Genomic DNA, 11,927 nt, shown 5'->3' on the forward strand with positions numbered 1-11,927 from the left:
TTCTCGGATGATATGGAGATTGACCCATCAACTGCTGAGGAAAAATTTATTCCCGAATGGGACATCCGGAACAAAGATACGGTGATGGACGTTTTGACTGCTAGGACGATGCTCTTTAATATAAATACTCCGATGGACCATGCTCGAAGTCGAAAGATGAAGAATCCGGATCTGGGGGCCGCAGTTTTGACTAACCAGGCTCAATCTAACATTTTCGTGACGGAGCTTTACCGTAGGTGGGTGGAAGCGGAATCTGTGCGGGAGAATTTGGAGAAGGAGGTTCGTTCGTTAAAGCGTAAAATTCTCAAGAGCCCGGAGGTGGAAAAGAAGGTAGCCCAGCTGACCCAAGATCTTCGAACTCAGCAGGAAAAGGTCACTTCTTTGATTGCTCAGAATCAATCGTCGCAAGCGGCTGCTGCGGCCGCCGCTGAAGACAGGGATAAAATCTCTTCAGAATTCAAAGTGTTTTCTGAATCAATGAAACAAAAGGACGAAGAGCATAAGATGGTTTTGGCGAAGATGGAGGAGTCTCTCAACAAAGCTCGTCTTGCGTACGAGAGTATGATGGCTGGTACGTCCGACTTTCTGTTTTCTTAAATTCTCATTTCTTCTGTTTTTTCTAACTTTTTCCCCAGAGCGTGATGCGCTTAAAACAGGGGAAGCTGATTTGAAGGATCGTCTGGGGGAGATGGAGGCCGAGAATGCTTCTCTGAGAACAGAAGTGGATGATCTCCGCGAGACGAAAGTTTGGATGCTTACGGAAGGAGCCCAGCTTCTGGCAAAGAATATTCACAAGGGTAAAGAGATGACTGCCGCTGTGGCTGGAGTCAACAACGCAATGAGCGCGGTGGGCGTTAATTCGGGTTTGCATTCCGGTTACGTCCATGCTTTGCAGAAAAAGACCCCTTTCAAAGAGGTTCCATTGTTGAATCGTAATGCCACGGAGGAGCTTAAGGTGGCGGTCGCCTGCTTTGATACTCTCAAGTTTCCAGTGATAGAGGATCTTCCGAAGCTTAGCGATTCGCCCCTTCCTGAGATTAAGAAAGCCCTTCGTTTCGCCAATGATGATTCTACGAATGAGTGAGGTGGACATGCCCGGCTTTTTGGGGTATGCACCTTCGGAATTTTTAGTTAGTCCAGATGACACCCCTTCTTTTGAATAGACAGTACGTTCGGTACCTTGACAGGTGCCCTGTTTTGACTTGTAATGATGTTTTTACTTTTGATTATTATCCTTTTGTGAATGATATTGATACTTATTCCGGTTGTTTATGTCCTGTTTATATTTGATGTAACTACTTTGCACATGCGTCCATGTTTATGGTGTACATTTTGAATTTTCTAGAACGTTCTTTTGTTAGATGCGGATCCGTTTTGTTTTGTTAAGGATAATTTGAAGAAAATACGAACGATGCCAGTTCGTCTTTTCCTTTTAGGGTTGGATCCCTGGATTCGGCCGATGATTATTTATAAGTTGCAACTTTTATTAGAGAAATCTAATATTCTATGTATTAGGTTCGGAGTTTAAATTTCTCCGATAAATGCAAAGTAAAAACATTTTTAATCAATCCGCAGGTACAACCCTCTGCGGTTCTTGTAATATAACTTGTGCGGGAAAAAACATCCGCTTTACAGGAAAATTGAAAAGGTGACGGAGCTCATAGCTTCCGTTTTACAATTATTTGTTTCAAAATAATCTTCTAAAGATAACATTTTTTCAGATGCACTCCGTTCCAAGTACGTGGAACGGAGGTCCCGTCCATCTTGCTTAAAGTATACGCGCCGTCTTTTCCAGCCGTTTTGATCTGGTAGGGTCCTTCCCATTTGGGAGCTAACTTCCCCGTTCCTTCGGTTAAGCTCGCTTCATTACTCCGCATCACATATTCTCCGATTTTGAACCGGGTTTCTTTAATTTTGGAGTTGTAGTGTTTTTCCAACTCTTTTTTATACTTGGCTTCCCGGATTGCCGCGAGTTCTCTCCTTTCTTCAATTAAATCGAGATTTAGGCGGAGTTCTCGTTCATTCTCTTGCTGGCTCAATTGTATGCGAGGCGTGGGGATCCCTACTTCTGCGGGTATGACAGCTTCGGTGCCGTATGTCAAGCTGAAGGGAGTTTCTTTGTTGCTCGTCTTAGGCATGGTTCGGTGTGCCCATAGGACATGCGGGAGCTCGTCCGCCCATGAGACGCCTTCCTTCCCCAACCGCTTTTTAGTGCCTTCCACGATACTTCGGTTGGCTCTTTCCACTTGTCCGTTGGCCTGGGGATGGGCCACCGAAGCGAAGCTCTGTTCGATGCGCATTCTTTGACACCATGTTTTAAACAGCTTCTCTGCAAATTGCTTTCCGTTGTCGCTTACTATGCAGAGAGGCATTCCGAACCTGCACACTATGTTTTCCCATGCGAACCTCAGCACTTGGTCTCCCGTGATCGTCCGGATGGGTTTGGCTTCGACCCATTTCGTGAAGTAGTCGATGGCAACCAACAGGAACCTTACCCCTCCGGTGGAGACAGGGAAAGGACCCACGATGTCAATTCCCCATTTCTAAAATGGCCAGGCCGACGTTACGGGAACAAGATTGTTTTTGGCACGATGGCTTACGGGAGCGTGGCGCTGGCAGTCTTCACATGATTGGAGCTCATTTATCGCGCTTTGATGCATTCCTGGCCAGAAATAACCGGCATTCATGATTTTTGCTATAACCATTCTCGGTCCTGCGTGGATGCCGCATATTCCCCACTGGATCTCCCTTATAACGTAACTTGCTTCCTCTGGTGTTAAGCATTTTAAGAGCGGACCTAAAAAGGTTTTTCTGTAGAGTTGACCATCGTGCATCTGATACTGCAGCGCTTTCACTTTTAACTTCCGCGCCTGAGCTTTGTCTTCTGGAAGCGTCCCATTTTTCAAGTAATCCACGATCGGAGTCATCCAAGAATTTTCGGACGTGGAGACTGACATAACTGAATTCGTCTGTTGGATGGCCGGAATCTGCAGGGTTTCGACTAGAACTTCTTTTGATAAATGACAGAATGCTACGGATGCAAGCTTGCTCAAGGCATCGGCCTTTTTGTTTTTGCTCCTCGGTATGTGTACTATTTTGCAGGAATCGAAAGAGAAGATTAGACTGTTGACCTGCTGAAGATACCGAACCATATTATCCTCTCGTGCTTCGTACTCGCCGCTGACTTGATTGGCTACCAATAATGAATCAACATGAGCTAATACGGAGGTTGCACCTGCTTTGGCTGCGGTTTGCAGGCCTGCGAGGAGAGCCTCATACTCTGCTTCATTGTTTGAAGTTTTGAATTCGAAGCGCAACGCGTAAGTATACTCTATTCCTTCCGGATCTATTAGGATTAACCCTGCTCCCGACCCTTCTTTACTGGAGGCCCCGTCCGTGTACAGGTTCCATACTTTTGGTAAGATGGGTTTTTCCTTGGTGCTTTCCCCTGTCGGGAACTCTGTAAGGAAATCTGCCACTGCTTGGCCTTTTACTGGCCCTCTGGTACGATAGGTGATATCAAAGGCGCTGAGCTCTATTGCCCATTTGGTGAGACGTCCGGAGACCTCTGGCTTCCTGAGAATTTGCTGGATCTGAAGATCAGTCTGTACTTCTATATTGAAAGCTTGGAAGTATCTTCGGAGGCGTCTGGAAGCATGTAACAAAGCGAGTGCCAGTTTTTCAATCATCGGGTACCGAGTTTTGTAGTCTTTCAGGATGCGGCTCACGTAATAGACCGGGATTTGTGCCTGATTCCGATGTACTACGAGTACTACACTTATCGCAAAATGGGAGGCATAGAGATATACCGTGACAGTTTCTCCGGTAGCTGGTGCGGTTAAAGTGGGCAAGGATCCGAGGCATACCTTCAGCTCCTGAAATGCCGAATCTGCTTCTGGCGTCCACTCTATTTGGCCTTTTGCCGTTTGTTTTTTCAATACATTCATGAAAGGGATAGAGCGATCTGCCGCTTTTGAAACAAAACGATGAAGGGCGACGAGCTTTCCATTTAGAGACTGGATCTCTTTGATAGTTTTAGGAGACTGCATGGAGACTACCGCTTTGATTTTATCAGGATGCGCCTGGATTCCGGACCGTGTAACCCAGACCCCGAGGAACTTTCCTTCTTCTAAGCCGAAAGAGCATTTTTTGGGATTGAGTTTAAGGTTGATACTCCGAAGCCTGGTAAAGGTTTCGAGTATGTCATCTATCATGTCGTTTTCGGCCCGGCTTTTTATGACCAGGTCATCGACATAAATCTCCAAGTTTCTTCCGATCTGATCTTTAAATGCTTTATCCATTAATCTCTGGTATGTGGCTCCGGCGTTTTTTAAGCCGAATGGCATTTTAGTATAACAAAACAGACCCTCATTTGTTACAAACGCGGTCTTATCTTCGTCCTCTGAAGCCATTTGAATTTGATGATAACCCTTATACGCATCTAGGAAGCACTTAAGTCGGAAACTAGAGAGGGAGTCTATCTTTAAGTCAATCTCCGGCAAAGGATAGCAGTCCTTTGGGCATGCATTGTTTAGATCGGAAAAATCGACGCACATTCTCCAGGTTTTATCTTTCTTCGTTACCATTACTGGATTGGAGACCCAAGTTTGGTACCGTACCTCTCTTATAATACCGGCGCTCAGCAACTTTCGTACGTCTTCGGAGATGGCCTTGTTACGAGCCGGAGCCATGTTTCTTTTTCTCTGAGCTACTGGTTTTATTGAGTGCGACACTTTTAACTTATGTTCGGCTAAACACCGGGGAACTCCAACCATGTCGGAGGTTTGCCAGGCGAATACGTCGAGTGAATTGGACAGTAGTTTCCACAACTTCTTCTTGGTTTGCTCGGGAAGTTGAGCCCCAATTGCAATTTTTTGTTCAGGGAAGTGTGGGTGTATAGCCCATTCTTCCGTGAGAGTATGAGGAGGCTCGATATCACCATCGCTCTGTCGTATTTCGGCTACACCGATCGTAGATTCGGAGTACAGCGTTGCTACCCCTGCTTCGGTGGGGAATTTTAACGCTCCATGTATGGTAGAACTGATAATTCTGAAAGCGCACATACCGGGTCTTCCTAGTATGACATTGTGGACGGACCTTGCTTCAACCACTAGATACGTCAGATTGACAGTTCGAACCAAACTTCCTTCCCCCATCGTTGTTGGCAAAGTGATTTGGCCTAAAGGCTGCACCACCTCTCCGGAAAAACTGACCAAAGGCATTGATACTCGGAGCAATTTTGCCTTGGTCTGTGGGGCTAACTGTTGAAAACATTGTTTGTACATGATCTCGGTGGCGCTTCCGCTGTCGACGTATACTCTTCGAACCTTGTGTCCTGCAATGATTGCGGACACTATGACTGGTCCATCCTTGATATCTTCCAGACTGGCGGGCGGGAAACCAATGGGTTGCTGCATCCAAGCGGCCAGGTGCTGATTGGATCGCTTGATGCCTTGGTTGTTCACCCTTCGGATCATGCAAATTGCTGGTTGATTGTTCGGATTATCTCCCGAATTCCCTGAAGACTTTCCTTCCTTTACTTCTTTGACTAGATGCGATAGCTTTCCGGACCGCACTGCCTTTTCTATTTCTTGTTTCAAAGACCAGCAATCATCTGTATTGTGACCCCGAGCATGATGATAGTCACAATATTTCTTGGAATTTTTGTCTCCTGGGTTTCGAAGTTTTGGTGGAGCGGGGAAATTTGCCCCTTCCGCACTGAGAATTTCGCTGGGAGTTTTGGAGAGATCTGATAAATTGTAAAATCTTGACCCAGAGCTTTTTCCGCGTGGAGGTCTGTCACTTCTGCTGTAGGGGTGCGGTCGTCCCCTGCTCCCTGGTGGGGTTTTATCAAACACCGACCCACCATTTTTCTTCCATGAAGACATCTTGTGATCTGACTCCGTAGCAGGATTACATGCGTTCTTGCCTCGAGCAAAAGCTCTGGCTCGTTCCATGAGTACCTCCATCGTCTTTGGGAGATTTTCGTGCAATTTTTCAACTAGCTGATTATTCCGAACGCCGTGACAGAATCCGGAGATACGTAGCTGATCAACTACTCCACTGATCTGCATACTTTCCCGATTAAACCGATCAATGAAACTGTCCAGAGATTCTCCATCCCTTCTCCGGATGTTGTGAACTTCGGTGATTTCTTTGGAGTAGTGCCTTTGCTGGCTGAAATTTTGGAGAAATAGTCTGCGGAACTCTTCAAAATCGTTGATCTCTCCTTCGCTCAATGCATCAAACCACACCCGGGCAGCTCCGGTTAGTGTTTGTGCGAACATGAAACACCATGCTGGCATCGGCCACTGTTCAACTCGTGCAGCTCCGTCAAAATCAAACATATGATCATCCGGATCAGTTGTGCCATCGTATTTTTTCACTGTAGTTGGCATTTTGAGCTTCGGAGGGAGTTTAGCATGGGTGATACGAGCGCTAAACTTTGACTTGGCTGTCATGGAAACCGGATGGTATGGTTTGGTAAGTTCCGGATCATTAATTATATCTATCTGCGCTTCATTTCGTATTGCCATTGCTGGCGTAGGTCCGGATGAGCCCTGCACGTATCCGGTGTATGTTTCCGAAGTAACGACTGTGGAGAAAGTAGGAGGGGTAACCATTGTTAGACCCATAGTTCTTATTGGAGCTTCTTCATGAAAGAGCCTGGTTCGCAAACCGAGGATCTGTTCATCTCTGGCCTGTTGTGCTTTTAATCTTCGTAGAAGACTTGCATTTTTGGCGAGAAATTCTGCATCGAACTCTGATGTTTGCGAAGTAGGAAGTAGGATAAATGGCAAGGTTGTTCCTGGACCTGAGCTTAAAGTAGCTGAGGTCGTAGAGACAATACTTGCTGGTGCAGTAGCTTGTGCACTAACAGTCGTAGATCCCAGATTCAAAGAACCTGGGGCCGCCATTTGTCAGTTCTTTGCTCAAGAAGTTCACTAAAGTGAAGGACTAAGAGCTTTAAGATCGGATGGCGCCAATTGAAGAGCCAAAAACCGTCGTTAGGCCGAAACCGGTAAACGAGAGTTTGGACCTTGTGAGAGGAGGAGAGGTTCCTGCAAAACAGAAAACCGTTAGGCTCGCCGCAGAGATGGGAGGGCCCCTCTGCGACCACCCTCCGGCGTGAGGATAAGTATTTGTTTAGAGAGAGAAAATAGAGAGAGAAAGTAAGGACGGATAGTCAGAAAACTGTACTTGGTTTTGTACTTGGCGGGGTATTTATAGTAGTCAACTGAGATGACGTCATTCGGCCAGACGCATTCGAACGGGGGTTCGCCCTCGGAGGTCCTTGACATGGGACGGACACGGCTTAAGTGTCCATCCTAGTGGAGCCCTGTTCGTCCTGAGGAGAGTGTACGGCTTCGGACATGTGTCTTCATAGACGAACCCGAGTGTTAGGCTATACGATATGGGAGAGGCTCATCCTTGGAGGATGACCCTTCACATAAGCGTCACGTAGGATTAGTGTGAGGATGGGGCAAAGGGGATGAAACTAAGGAAATGGTGGATGTGCCTAAAATATATATTATATGAGTTGTATGTATATGTGTGTGTGAGAAGAAAGAGATGTGGTTTTGTCTTGTAGTGTGCGTCTTCACCGTCCAAACCCCGACGTTTGGGACGACGACGGGCCGGGCGGGATGGTGTGCTGAGCGGCGCCAGGCCACGACGAGGCTGGGAAGAGCCCCACACCGGAGAGCCTTAGGTATTGAAATCAGATGATCATAAAAATAATTAGTGTGTAATATACGAAAACTGATTTTGATTCATCAATAATGTTCAAAAATCGACGTTAGTAAAAAAGATTGGTTTGCCCGTGAGCTAGACTCGAATTGCTAATTTGCTATTATGTGTCATATCAACAAACTAATGTATTAATATATTTGACCTCTGTTAAAACAACATATTATGACGTGACTTGATTTCTTATGTGCAACAACATTTTATTGTAATGTGTATTACCCAATAAAATGTTTGTGTAAGGGTATGAAGGGTATTCAAGGGTGCCCATGATCGAGTAGTGTTACCCAATCGGTTAAATCGGCGCCAATAATCTGGGTTACGAAATCAGTGATTGTTTACCGATTGGAATGAGAGTTGCGTTTGTGTGTTGCAAAGGAGAGGAGGGAGAATGGGTCATCGGTTTCCACTCCTGGTCAAAAGCTTGTGTTTTGGGTAGGTGGTAGAGTGCAAATGTGACATATGTTTTTGCTCGGGTTATCACGATGTGCCTTGCCCACCCTAACTAACCCTAATAAAAAGAAATAGTTTTCGGGTTGAACTCAACTCAAATTGCTACCATATGTCTTTATAGTCAACTTTTACAATTGTATATTAACAAGTTTAACAAACTCAAATCCTACAAATATCAACACGTAAAACTTGATTACAAAGTCTTCCGAAAATTAAGATTTATATGTATCAATGCTAAAATTTGAGGGGTAAAAGTAAAAAAAAAAAAAAAAGACAAATAGACATAAAAAAAGAGTTATAGTTAGAAGTTTCTAATTATATTATAGTTAATAAATTTATCTTTGTAAATATTTCACTTGTCAAAACAATAAATTGTGGTGTGACATTGATTTCTAATGTGCTAACAACATTTTATTGTAAATTAAATACATTTTGGTACATTTAATTCTAAATAAAATTAAAGTTATCAGTTACCTATAATAGAGGTAACCTTGTATGATAAAAGCCAAGTTTTTAAAGTTAGATGTAGCAACAGGAAAATCTTTAAGTTCATCACATTAATTATAGGTTATGTTAAATCCACTGTATCTATCTACTATAATAAAAGAAACCAAGTTTTGGACACGTGTCATTCATTGAAGCCATCTATTTTTATAGATAATTAATATCAATTAAAAGATAATTATACAATTAAATTTAATATAAATTTAAACAATTGTTACGCCCTAATTCACGTCTGACCAAAAGTCGCAGCGGAAATGCATGTATAAAAATTTCTTCCATAATAATACCTTAGCTTATTTGAATTTTATTTTCAAAACAACCTTTTTATATAGAATACAACAACTGACTCAATTATAGAATAAATCATAGCTTATGTACAACAAATTACATCCTTAGACAACCCCGTACAATCCCTCAAGTGACTCGGTCCTCGATCTTTATACCTCAATGATCCTCCGTGTCCCGTACAACCTGCATTCACCACATACATTCAAAACATTAGCACACAATGTATAAACAAGATCATTCACGTACACTTCACATCTCTTTCTTTATCAACTTCAAGAATTACATCTGCGTATCCATTTCCTGATGAGGCTTCATAAATGTACCTGCATTACTTATCATTCTCGTGGTACACCATCAATAACGTTAATCATCAATGTGTCTAAATCATACACATATACGTATTTACATACCCACATACATATACATACCTACATACACAACTACGTACTTACATATCCTTCCTACAACTAGACATACATTCAAACACTCATGCATATTATTAAGCGTAACTACATAACCCACTACATACGTACACTTGGAGTTATAAACACACATACCTTTCCTTATCAAAAATGCATCGGAAACTTGATTTCGGTCCATTCGGGAGCTTAACGGAGCGCCGGGACACGAACTGGATCAACCGGGTTCACATATGGAAGAAAACAGAAAACATAAACTCTGGGCACCGTCGCCGACGCCCATATTGGCCGTCGGCGACGCACCTCCGTCGTCCAAAAGCTCCGTAGACAGAAAACTAGGCCGTCGGCCAAAACCTAATTCCCACATGCCGTCGGCGACGACCCTTCTGGGCGTCGGCGACGGGTCCTCGTTTATTCATTTTCCTGCTGTGTTGTTTCGTCGTTCGCATAAACTAAAATTCGCATAACTTTCAACCCGTTTACCCGTTTAACCTCCCGTTCCTTTCTACATACTTGTACATTCATCGTTTATCATAAGAACCTAAAACCCAACATCCGGATTAAGGAAATTCTTGTCTTACACACTCTTGGCTTATTATTCACTTATGAATTATTCGACCCGTTATGGGTATTTATACATTAAAAGGTCTATAACTTACATAACCCTATACTTCGCTTTCATACTAAACCAAGACATTCTCTAATCGAATAACTCACTTCTAGATGACTTTTAAGGTCGTTTACCCGAAATCCCTACCAAGGGCGTTTTTGTCAACTTGCCCCATTATTAACAACAAAGCACTACCTGGCATAAGTAACCAATCCTACCACCTAGTTACGATTTTTAATCACGCATACCTTGCTCGGATCAAAGCTGAGATCCGTTTAATACTTCATCAATATCATACCATTTGTTCCTATTCGACTTCAGTTATCATACCTATTTGAGTTGCATATAACTTTACATAAATAACTAAGAAGTGATTACGGAATCACTTACCTTGAGCGACCAAGTTCAAGCATAGGTTCCATGTTTACTTTCGACCCGTTAGCCTCCGTGCTTGAGTTCGTAGATATGTTATTCATCCTTACATGTCAATACATTAATATCCTTGTTAGCATACAAGACCACACATAACATCAATCACATTAATCCTATGCTCAACCTTTGACCTTTATTAGTCAATTTCTAACAAGCATAAAGCATATACTCAAAATCATATCTTTTCAAGCTTATGTAATTTATCATGTCATTACACATTCATACATTGATCTAACTACGTTCCATATGACCTTTATAATCTTGTAATTGTCAACCATATTCAAGTTAACAATTTAACAAAACCTTAACATCCTTCTTTACTAATAAATCACTCTACCTTTAGTGCACGTCCATATCAATTCACCATCAAACCTCTAGACCAACACATGACGTTTACCGCATCATTTAAGTACGAAGTTCAACTTCTAAGCATACCTTTTATCAAAGTTGTTTTATCAATTAAAAACACATATGTATTTCAATCAAAACGCATATTTCATGCTAACCTATCGTTTATCACTTCATTATTACATTCTATACTTTTTCCATCCATCATTATACATAATTCATTTAAAATCGTCACTTAGGCATTTCATCATACACTTGGTGGGCGTACCGTTAATTAAGCATAATGTACAAGTATCATTTGCATAACATGACCAATCCATATCAATATCATCAAGAACATCAATATTCAATAGAATTTCACATAACTTCTCTTCTCATTCAGCTCTAACTAACAATTTATCATTATAAACAATTATCATACATTCCCTCATCCAATTTTAACACTTTACAACTCATATTCATTCTACTCTAAGTGGGTTTTCATTCCCAACATTGATTTAATCGATTTCAAGCATTCATAATGTTCTAGGTGATGATCTTAGTTCAATATCATACTAATTTCATATAAACACATGGAATTTCTTGAAACCCTACATATTCAAGATCATCAAACTATCAAATTCTTCTTACCTTAAGCTTTAATAGGCCTAGATGATCCAGAAATCATTGACATGCATGAGATTTAGTCACGATTGGGGCTTCAATTGGCTGGATTTTGTGGTTAGAAGGGTTTCCCCCTTCTTCTCTGGCCCTGGGCGTCGAACACACACACACACACCTGATGTGTGTGTGTTTTAATTCTTATTTCATTCTTATTCATTTAGCTTTCTTAACCTGCCACTTTTAGTCCCTTGAGTTTAATGTGGTAATTGCTTAGTCACAAACTTTACTACTATTATCTAACTTGTATTGTGACCAAGTTAAATAACATATTTGTCATATTTTATCTCGTATTCCATGAAATCTCATTAGTGAGTTAAACGTTCGGGTTTTGGGGCGTTACAACAATTCATATAGGAGATAATATATATATATATATATATATATATATAAATATTTTAAAATAGAGTAAATTACAAAAATCGTCCTTTATATATGTTACTTATTGCAAACTGTGTCCTTTGTCT

Source organism: Helianthus annuus, chromosome 4 (genome assembly GCF_002127325.2).
Source record: "Helianthus annuus cultivar XRQ/B chromosome 4, HanXRQr2.0-SUNRISE, whole genome shotgun sequence".
In the NCBI taxonomy this organism is placed as follows: Eukaryota; Viridiplantae; Streptophyta; class Magnoliopsida; order Asterales; family Asteraceae; genus Helianthus; species Helianthus annuus.